This window comes from Mus musculus, chromosome X (assembly GCF_000001635.26).
Source record: "Mus musculus strain C57BL/6J chromosome X, GRCm38.p6 C57BL/6J".
Classification (NCBI taxonomy): Eukaryota; Metazoa; Chordata; class Mammalia; order Rodentia; family Muridae; genus Mus; species Mus musculus.
In genome coordinates, this window is record NC_000086.7 from 134,174,812 (window position 1) to 134,186,746 (window position 11,935).

The window sequence follows — 11,935 nt, forward strand, 5'->3', positions numbered from 1 at the left end:
AGGTGGGGCCAGCCAAACTCTTCTTTCTACAAACAGATGTAGTGCTGGCTACTTCCTCCTTTAGGTTTCTTTAGCTTCCTCTCTTACACTATCAAGTTTTTTTTGTTTTTACTGTGAGTGTGTGTGTGCATGTGAATGTGTGTGTGTGTGTGTATGTGTGCATGTGTGTTGTGTATAGTCACAGGATAAATAGCTAGAGTTGGTCCTCTCCTTCCACTATGTGGATTCCAGGAATTAAACTTGGGTCCTCAGGGTTGGAGGCAGAATAGAGTTACCCGCTAAACCATCTTGCTGGCCCTTTGAAGATTTTATTTTTTAAGTTTTTTTTTTTTAATGTGTATGTGTGAGTGTCTTTATGTCTGCGATGTGTGTATTTCTGGTGCCCAGGGAGACTAAAGAGGCCATCAGATCCCATGGGACTACAGTTATAGTCAAGTGTGAAGCACCATGTGGGTGCTGAGAACTGAACTCAAGTTCTCTCCAAGGACAGCCAGTGCCCTTAACCACTAGAGCTATTCGATTTGTTTTATGTTTTCTTTTGTTTTATGGTTTTGCATGCAGGGTAGATGTGTACAGAGTCATTATATATCTCAGTCTAGCCTCAAATTCCTGTAACGGAGTCTGACCTAGAACTAACTAATTTCCCTGGCTCCTCCTCCTAAGTGCTGAATTTATAGGCATTATAGCATCTTATTCCTAACTTCCCTTAAATGCCCTTGTCTCAAACAACCAATAGTTTTCTTCAGATTCATGCTTGACGGCCATACAATGAACATGAAAGATCACAGAATGGAGTGGGTGTTGTGGTATATACCTGTCATTCCAGCACTTGAAGGGTGGAGGCAGAAGGGTCAGGAGTTCAAATTTATCCCCGGCAACATATTAATTGCAAGTTAAAGGCCAATCTGATATACATAAAAGCTGTCTCAAAAATAAAGGTGCATTCATCATAGGCTTGCTGAGGAGGCCAAGGGAAATACTGAACATAAAGCAGGCATAACACAACACATAGAGACAGTCAGGAATAAATGCTAATTATTAGTATTCTGTAAACTGACACTTCTGCACATCCATGGTTATCTGAAGACTATAGTTCTTGTCTTATCTGATGATTATCTGAAAGCTTTGCAAGAGTCAAGATTAATCAGAGGCAGACAGACTGAACCATATTTAGTCATATTCTGCTAGGCTTATTTCATTGTATTCTAATTCTTTGATAATTAAGACTTCATCTACATCAGTCGGGGTCCTGCCAGGAGATAGATGGCATGCTCAAATTAGCATAATTAGTAGAAAGTTTAATGACAGGACTATCTACAAAGGTGTTGGCAGAATAGTAAGAGAGAGAGAGAGAGAGAGAGAGAGAGAGAGAGAGAGAGAGAGAGAAGCAAAATAACTTGAGGCTGTTTCTATTCTCTGTCCAAAAGGGGAGAAAGAACAGTTACCATTTTAAGAAAAAGAAGTCCATGGAGTAACGATAATTCCCCCAAGGACAGATATGACATTTAGTTCAGGTACACTAGCCAGCCAGAAGCAATCCTGCAAGGAGAAGGGCAAGAATGAACAGGATGGCCACTACTGTTCCTTCCTTCTGATGTCCTGCAGGGATTCCATTGCTCAGACCTACAAGAAGCCAGAAAAGGGAAAGAAATTCTCAGGTTCATAGCTTCACTTTCTGAGCTCCAGAACAGTGTATGAAAGTGTTGGAAAGGGTAAACAAAAAATGTATGATACATATATGCTCAACTCAAATATAGTCAAGACAGAATACTGCATCTCTCTGACCAATTAAGAGAGAACGGATTACCATTTTGTATAAAGCTAAACTTTACTAGCTTATAACTACACAAGGAGCAGGGAATTGGCCCTTGGAAATTCTGTAATAATGCAAAATTCAAGGTACCATGACGTAACTGGTTTGGGTATACTTACCATACCAACTAGATACAAATAGGGGTACTACTATGTCAGGCTTGGGGTCCAAGCTCAGGTCCTCATGCTTGTACCTCAAGTGCTTGCTTTACCTGTTGAGCCATCTTCTCAACCCTCCGACACTCTTGATGCAGGAACTTTCTAGTATTCCTCATCTTCATATTGTCTTCCCTTCCCTCTTCTTATTGACAAGGCCAAATGTATTCAGTGTGTTATATTTTAAAGGTTTTTTTTCATTTTGTTTCCATTATATGAATATTTTGCCTGCATGTATGTACATCGGCTACATGCAAAAACCTCAAAGGCCAGAAGGCATCAGATTCCTTTGAGCAGTTATGGGCCAGTCGGCAGCTGCCATCTGGGTGCTGGGACTTCAACCCAGGTTTTCTGTAAGACAACACATTACCGCTAATAACTATGCAAGACATAGCTGAAGAATGATTACATAGAAAGAACAGCCGGGGACCTAGCCACTTATTTTTCCATGAGAGCTTCTCAGAGAAAGCCTAGATCTCTGTGGACTTCTCCCACCTTAGGTAAAAATACATAGGTTTAAAGGACAGCGTTGTCTCTCTTCTATCCACTTGACATTTTAAAAACCATTCTTCCAAAGAGACCTTCAGTTAAATAAAAATCAAAACAAATATTACAGACTGTTTTGAAATGATCAGCAGGGAAATCAATATCCACACAAATCATGATATGTAGTGAATATGACACTCATAAGAGTTGTGGCATAAAAATCACTTAAATATATTGAATTATATTACATGAATTATCTTGATTGACAATAAATGAACTAAAAAATCAATTCACAAATACAATAAATGAGGCTAGAGAGATTGCTCAATGTTTAAGACTATTGTCTGTTCTTTCAAAGGATCTAGGCTCAATTCCCAGTATCCACATAGTATCTCAAAACTGTTTATTAACTATAGTTCTTGGTGGGGGTGTGTGTCTGATGTTCTGGCCTCTTTGAGTACCAACCACAAAAATGATACACAGATGCAAGCCAAACACCACCCACATTAAAAGAAAAAAAAAGAACCCCAAGGAAATTGTGTTCTATTTAGGTAAATGAGCAGAAACTGAGTGCTTTAGCAGATCAAAAAAGCTTTTTGATAATAGATTAAATATTACAGGAAAATCTGTTTCTTCTCTGCAGTGTCAACTGTGCCAGATTCCCATGTCTAGTCCCATTTGACAATGATCAAACAAGCAGAGTATGCCTCAGACCTCCTACACAGAGATGGTATCTGCAAAATCAAAGGAAGTAAGATACAGGGGATGGTACTAGTTGGCACCTCACTTTTTCCTAGGGTTGTTTCTTTTGGACCAGGTAGAAAGAGGCAGAATATGCTAAGTATCCATTTTCTATTTTCCTTCTTAGTATTTGGAGGGTGTCTAGCAAGGAACTAAACTTTCACACAACACATACACAGAGAGGGAACAATAAGGTAGAGTAATAGGTAACACTTCTTTTCCAGCAACAAAGACTAAACGTATGTTGGTTTTTTGTTTTGTTTTGTTTTGTTTTGTTTTTCAAGGCAGTTTCTCTGCATAGCCCTAGCTGTCCTGGAACTCCCTCTGTAGACTAGTCTAGTCTTGAAGTCAGTTTGTCTCTTCCTCCTGGGTTCTGGGATTAAAGGTGTGCATCACCATCGAAAGGCTTAAAGCTATGGTTTTTACAGGTTGGTATCAGTAAGAAGTAGGAGAGAAAAACTTTCACATTACCTGTTGAAATAAGAAAAGATGAAATAGAAATTCATTTTTTTTCAAGAGTCAACAGACTCCAATAGAGAATTCTGTATCCACCCTAACACAGACCTACCCAACACATCTAAACATCGGCAAATAGAAGCCAAGAGTGGTGGCACACACATTTAGTTCCAGTATATAGAAGGCAAAAGTAGGTCAGTCTTTGTGGGTTCAAAGCTAGTCTGGTCTACATAGTGTGTTTAAGGACAGCCAAGACTACAAAGTGAGACCCTGGCTCAGAAGAAGGGGAAGAGAAAGATGAAAAGACAGGAGGGGAAAATAAAATTCAGAATCTCATGACAATATCTCCAACATCCAAAATGCAACAGGAAATACTCATTGTATAAAGTAAAATATAAAAAATGAAAAAATAACCAGACATACTCTTGCACACCATTAATCCCAGTGCTAAGCAGAGGCAGAGGCAGCCAGACTTCTTTGAGTTCAAGGCCAGTCTGGTCTACAAAGCGACTTCCAGGACAAGGCTATGTAGTGAGACCCTAACTCAAAATAAATAAATAAATAAATAAATAAATAAATAAATAAAAAAAAATTTAAAAAAGCAAAGAAGGAAGGAAAGAGAAAGAAAGTTACTGAGTACTGTTTTAGTAACTTTTCTTTTTTATATATATTTTATTAGGTATTTTCCTCATTTGCATTTCCAATGCTATCCCAAAAGTCCCCCATACCCTCCCTCCACCCCCCTACCCACCCACTCCCACTTTTTGGCCCTGGCGTTCCCCTGTACTGGGGCATATACAGTTTGCAAGACCAATGGGCCTCTCTTTCCAGTGATGGCCGACTAGACCATCTTTTGATACATATGCAGCTAGAGTCAAGAGCTCCGGGGTACTGGTTAGTTCATAATGTTGTTCCACCTATAGGGTTGCAGATCCCTTTAGCTCCTTGGATACTTTCTCTAGCTCCTCCATTGGGGGCCCTGTGATCCATCCACTAGCTGACTGTGAGCATCCACTTCTGTGTTTGCTAGGCCCCGGCCTAGTCTCACAAGAGACAGCTATATCATGGTCCTTTCAGCAAACTCTTGCTAGTAACTTTTCTATTGCTATGATAAAGACCATGACCAAAGCAACTTAGAGAGGAAATGTTCTTATCATCTTATCATCTTATATTTCCATATCACAGCCCATCATTGAAAGAAGTCAGTCACAAGCCAAGAACCTGGAAGCAAAAGCTAAAACAGAAGGCACAGAGGAACTCTGCTTCCTGGCTTGTTTCCCATGGTATTCTCAGCTTGAACTTTTTCACCATCCAGGATCACCTGCCCAGGGTTGGTAGTCCACAGTGGGATGGACCCTCCCACATAAATCATTAATCAAGAAAAGATTTGCTTATAAGATTCCTATCTTATGAAGGCATTTTCTCAATTGAGAATCCTTCCCAAATTATTCTGTCTTGTATCAAGTTTACATAGAACGAGCCAGCACAGTGGGATTAAAGTGGAATCTCTCTCTCTCTCTCTCTCTCTCTCTCTCTCTCTCTCTCTCTCTCTCTCTCTCTTTCTCTCTTTCTCCACAGTCTAGTTATGTAGCCAAGGCTGGAGTTGAACACTGAGCCTCCTGAGTGCTACAATTATCAACATTGAACTACCATATATGACTTGACTCCAAAGTGAAATTCTTTTTTTTTGTTTTTTTAATATTTAAATATTTTTATTACATATTTTCCTCAATTACATTTCCAATGCTATCCCAAAAGTCCCCATACCCTCCCCCCCCCCACTCCCCTACCCACCCATTCCCACTTTTTGGCCCTGGCATTCCCCTGTACTGGGGCATATAAAGTTTGCATGTCCAATGGGCCTCTCTTTCCAGTGATGGCCGACTAGGTCATCTTTTGATACATATGCAGCTAGAGTCAAGAGCTCTGGGGTACTGGTTAGTCTTAAAATGGTTCAAGGATCTAGTCCCAAGGTGAAGTGGTAAATTACAAATTTGCTATACTTTAATAAGCCTTCAAAGGACATTACAAAATCTTTGTACTAATCACCTATATAAATAAATACATTTAAATAATTTATGAGACTAGAATCCAACATAAATTCATATTCTTTGCAGAGAATAAAGTAGATTGACATTAGCTGACTGTTTCAACTGTTTCTCTGCTAGGCTATAAGAAACATAATGAATATACTGGAAAATGAATTAACTGCACATACCTAGATATGTGTTTATATGCTGTGGTTTATTATATGAACATGCATGAAAGTTGGAAAATAAAAATATAAGGGTTTCGTGTGTTCAGATTCTGTGATTGTTTAGGGGAAACAGTAAGCAGCTGGATAAGCCACGGGGGAAGATGAGACAGTGACAATTTTGAAACCATATGTATTTTGAATCTACTATAATGTTTGGGTTTAAGGATAATTATTATCCTTATATTTATAGCAATTTATCATGAAGGTATAAGTAGAAAAATAATAAATCACTTCCCTTGTGTGAACAGGAAAAAAACGAGACATTCCTTCCATTTGATTCTATGAATGAGAAGAGTTTGGTTAACAGAAGAGAAGATATCAAGGACCTAAGAGAGGAAGAACATACAGAATCCAGAAAGAAGAGACCAGACAGCTAAAATGGATGAAGAAGGAGAAAGATGATGAAGAACCCAGACACTATTGCACATGCCAGAAAGATTTTGCTGACTGGACCCTGACATAGCTCTCTCTTGTGAGGCTATGCCAATGCCTGGCAAATACAGAAGTGGATGCTCACAGTCATCTATTGGATGGAACACAGGGCCCCCAATGGAGGAGCTCGAGAAAGTACCCAAGGAGCTAAAGGGGTCTGCAACCTTATAGAAGAAACAACAATATGAACTAACCAGTACCCCCCAGAGCTGTCTCTAGTTGCATATGTAGCAGAGGATGGCCTAGTCGGCCATCAATGGGAGGAGAGGCCCTTGGTATTTCGAAGATCATATGACCCAGTACAGGGGAATGCCAGGGCCAGGATGCGGGAGTAGGTAGGTTGGGGAGCAGGGCGAGGGGAAGGTATAGGGGACTTTGGGTATAGCATTTGAAATGCAAATCAAGAAAATATCTAATAAAAATGCCTTAATGCGAAAAAAAAAGAGCAAAATGGAAATAGTTCTCATAGCTCCAACCCTAGCACCGTTTTTGAGGAGAAGAAATCCAAGCTTCATCACAAGGTAAGTCAGGCAGCCCTTGGAACAAACAACAGCTTGACACTTCCAGCCATAGAAAATGCCTATAGTTCTTACACCTTCAAATCTGGTGGAGTGATGTGGTCTGACAGTGACATCTGTTACATGACCCAGCAGTGCTCAAAAAGAAATCCACTGCATTGCTTTTTTTTTCATCCTGGGGTACTTAAGCCGGGAATACCTGTGAAGGGTTTTCCAGAGCCTGGACAGACAAGAGAAGATGCACCCTGTTTCTGGGTGGCATAATGCTATAAGCAGAGATCCAAGATTACAGGGGGAGACAAAGCCTGAATGGACATCATTAGCTATCACTGTGTTTCTGACTGCCAATACAGTGCAAGGCACTGATGCCTTTCTCGTCGTGGTTGACTGTTTCCTGAATCTGGGAGCTAGCATAAATCCTCCAGAAGTTGAATTTTTCTCATTTTTATTTTTTAATCACTCTTCCTACATTTCTGTAATTCACATACTTTTTTCTTTATTGTCTAATTGGATTTAAAAAAACACATTGTTCATATTTTTCTCTTTCTCATATTATTTTGCGTCCTTTTTCCTCATTTATTCTTCTCTAAGACAATACAGCCTGACTGAAGCTTTCTTTACCTCTACTCCTTCAAGTTCCCCCTCCCAACATCCCCTCTCCGGTAGACCCACTCCTCCTCCATTTCCCTTCAGAAAAGTCCAGGTCTCCCAGGACTATTAACTGAACATGGCACAACAAGATACAATAAGGCCAGGTACAAAGCCTCACATCAAGGCTGGACAAGGCAAGCCAGTAGGAGGAAAAGGCTTCCCAAAGCAGGCAAAAGTGTCAGAGACAACCCCAGTCCCATTGTCAGGAGTCCACCCCAAAACACGGAGCCAACAACATAATATATACGCAGAGGATCTAGAGCAGTCCCATGCAGGTTCTGTGACTGCTGCTTCAGTCTCTGTGAGCCCCTATGAGCCCTGCTTAGTTGATTCTTCAGGCCCTTAGTTGACTCTTCTGGTATCCTTGACCTGCCTGGCTCCTGCAATTACTCCTCCCCCTCTTCCAATTTCCTCTTCTTTTAAATTACATTTTGAAGAGGGTGGGAGGACACAAGCATACTGCCCTCTACCATGTGCTGGGGCTTAAACTCGTGGTCTCAGGCTTGGCAGAAGGCACCTTTACCCACTGAGCTATCTCGCAGGCCTTCTTACTTTTTGGCTTTCTTTTTTCTCTTCTCCTATCTCTTTCCTCATTTCATATTTATTTTTAACTTTATAATTTACTCTACATTACCCTACTTTATATTTATCTGAGGAGATAAATATTCAGAATAAAGAACTAAAAAATAATAAACACTGAAGTAACAAATAATAGGCAAATGAACTAAATAGACAGTTTTCAAAAGTAGTACAAATGTCCAATAAAGATATAAAACATGCTAAACAAGTTTTTGAGACAGGGTCTCACTATACAATTCTCAGTCTGGCTGGCTTGAAATCACTATATAAACCTGGCTGGCCTCCAACTCACAGAGATTTGCCTACCTCTGCCTCCCCAGTGCTGGGATTAAAGGGGTGAAACACCACACCCAGCCCTTGCCAACATTTTCTGATATCAAAGAAATGTATGTTATGATTTGGATAAACAGAAATATTCATTTGCATGAGATACCATGATTGGTACAATAAAGGCCTTTATTTACATAAGGGACTATGACTGATACAAGTATGGAACTTTCCCATGATTGGTTCAAACATCTTTGTAGGCTTAGAATTTAAAAAAAAACAACCCTACTTTAATAAGGGTTCTTAAATGTTTCAACCTCCCTTCTAGCACACTGCCTACCAAAGAAAGTAGAACAAAAAGGTTAATAGGAAACAGGGGTTGTGGACCTATTTAGAAACAGTTCTTTGGGGCTATTCAGCAGTCCAGTTCACTAGTCAATCACCACTTATAAATCAGCAACAGTAGTTTGATCCAGAAGAAACCAAGAGGCTCTGCCAATCAGCCCAAGTCCACAGAAGCTGCAAGAACCCAGGAGAAAGTCACAAGAAGTGCTTTGGCTATGAAGTCAGGACAAGGGGAGATCAGCAACTGGACGTAAGGCTCTTATATTGATAAGAGCATCCTCAGCAAAAACTAGTGAGGCAGAGCAAGATGACCCAATGCCAGAGCCTCCTCCCACTGTCTGTGGGGTCATAGTTATACTCTTTGTAAACATCAGATGTCTTCTCACCTGTGTTTGCTTCAGCAAAACATTCTTTCACATGTCTGTTTCAACACATCTTCATCTACAGCAGAGACTATTGTGATGGATATAAATGCAATCCTCCATTTAAACAAAAGACTCTGTCATAACTGGACAAATACAGATATTAATTTGGATGGCTACTATGATTGCGGCTAGTGTGTTCCGTCATTTGCACAAGGAACTATGCCGTGATCTGTGCAAATAAAAACCTTTATTTGCATCAGGAACTGGTTTGATTAGTGCAAATGATATCTCTCATTTGCTTGAGGGACCATGCTATGATTGACTGAAGCACATACCTTCATTTGAATGAGGGGTTGCTGTTATTGGGTCAAGCACAGTCCTTCATATGCATGTGGGTCAACTGCGCTCAGCACAGAACCTTTGTTACAGCCACACCCATTTCTAATCATATAAGCAAGCCGTTTGCCTCACTTTATGACCTACCTGGGAGACACCGTCTTATGCTGTGTTGCAGCGTTAATACCAGTTAATACCAAATGAAAGACTTCTCACAAAATGTTCTTTTCTTCCCTCCCTTTGACTTTTCTCATTACTACACTGAGCTGAGTCAATAGCATAGGCAGCAAAAGTGGTGAAGGCAGCAAAAGCCACTGTCCTAGCAGCAGCAAACACAGGAGCAGGAGCAAGATGAGGCACCTGGGAGCTGGAAAGCTGAAGAGAGTGGCTAGAGTATAAATAATGGGGAACAAAAGCAATAGAACAATTAAGAGCTATGGAGAGATGTAAAGCTTGAAGCTGCCAATAGCTTAGGGACCCCAGCCCTTGAAGCCTGTGTAAAAGCTGGAACATGAAAGTACTAGCCGTTGCTGCTGCTTGCTACTATCTGGTGCCACTAACTGCTGCTAGAATCACACGGCTACAATAGCTACCAAGACCACTGGTATTGAAAGCCCACAGCAATAACCCTCTACCAATATTTTTTATTGCTGTAATAAATACTAGGACTACAAGCAACTTAAAGAGGGGAGAGAGTCCATAATGGCAGGGACCACACAGCACGACAACAGGAGCAATAAGCAGAGAGATTACACACACACACACACACACACTCACACACACACACACACACACACACACACACACACACACACACACACGCATGCACACACATACACATGAAGCAGAACAAGAACAGTGAGATGATGCTATAGGGCTTCAAAGCCTGTCCCCAGTAAATACTTCCCCTAGGAAGGCTCCAGCTTCTAAAGATTCCATAACTGCCCCCCCAAACATTGCCACTAACTGTTCACAATATTTGAGTCAAATGGGGGGGCAGTTCTTTAAACTATTTTAAACTATTTTTTGAGAATTTAATACATCACATTTTGATCACAAGATTCTTCTTGATAAACAAACCCACCTCTTTCACTCCATGCTGGGATTATGTCTGATTTGAGATCTCACGGGTCTGTACATGCCTTCAAAATCACTGTAAGTTCATAATGCAACGGCTCTCTTCTGGTTGGGAACATCTGTTTCTCTGTAGCCATTCACTGCCTCTGGCTCTTATAATGTTTCCACTTCCTCTTCCATGAAGATCCCTGGGTCATGGAGGGAAAAGTGTGTTATAGATGTCCTATTTAGAGCCTAACACTGCAGTCTCTTGTTCTCTGCGAGTTGACCAGTTTGTGGATCTTTGTGTTAACCACTGTCTCCTGAGGAGAATCTTCTTTGATGAGGACCATTAGGTGTTGTTTCAATGTTAAGCACTTTTAACAGAATAATGGTAGTTGTTTCTCTCACTAGAGCCCAGGACCTAACTAGAAACAGACTCTTGGCCCTGATAATGGTGCCAGCTATAGGTTTTATCTCATAGAGTGGGCCTGAAATTCAGAGTGATTTGATATTCCTATATTATTTGTACCATTATTACACTAGTAGACATATCTTGCTAGGATATTTATGGTTGTTCATAAGGTTTGCAGCTACATAAGACTGAGAACCACTTTTCTCTTCCAGTAGGATACATAGCACCTTCTAGCACTGTGAAAGCAATCTAGTAGGGATGAAGCTTCCAGGTCAGCTTGATTTCTCTGTATTTTATCACTCCAGTATGTGGTGTTATTACACACACACAAACACACACACACACATGTTAAAACATGTTCTGCTTGTATATATGGGTCTGGTGTCCAGGGAGGTCAGAAGAAGGTATTCTATCACCTGCAACTGGAGTGGTAGATGGTTGTGAACCAACAAGTGAATACCTGGAACTGAACTTGGGTCTCTCTATAAGCGATCTTAACCACCGAGCCATCTCTGTAGTCCCAGCAATAGTCTTACAATCACATTATGGAGTATAATCAAGAGCAGCAGCAATAGTCTGTAATGTGTGGAGATCTATGGGAGCCCACTGGCCAGCAACTTAGAAGCAATCCATTCCTAGTTCTAGGGTTGTTATTTGCTAGCATGTGGTGTCTAGCTGTGATATTGTGAGGGACTGTTCTTTTTGAAACCACCATAGCTTCAAACTTAAGTGACTACAACCGTAAATATTTAATTCTAAAACATTAAGCAATAATATTCAGTTTTATAACATCAAGAGATAGACCTCTACTTCTCAGAGTGATAAATTACCATGACCAAAGCAACTTTTGTAGAAAGGGGTTTGTTTGGCTTACATATCGCTCACTGTTCATCATTGAAGGAAATCAGCACAGGAACTCAAACAGTATGGAAAACTCAAGGCAGGAGCTGAAGCAGAGGTCATGGAGGAGTGCATCTTACTGGCTTGCTGCCCAGGCCTGTTGGCTGCTTTTGAAATAAAACCAGGTCTACCAGCCTAGGGGTGGCACTACCCCCAATGAGCT

General features: G+C 40.6%; 1 protein-coding gene across 2 annotated transcripts in view; it reads right to left on the bottom strand.

Moving 5' to 3' along the window:
- Nucleotides 1-10,686, bottom strand: part of Xkrx (X-linked Kx blood group related, X-linked) — a 36,461-nt gene extending 25,775 nt beyond the window's left edge. For both annotated transcript variants that reach the window (XM_006528569.4, XM_017318525.2), the window contains exon 1: nt 10,486-10,686. The gene's annotated coding sequence lies outside the window, so the exon portion shown is untranslated. The remainder of the gene's footprint in view (nt 1-10,485) is intronic.
- Between the last annotated feature and the right edge of the window lie 1,249 nt (nt 10,687-11,935).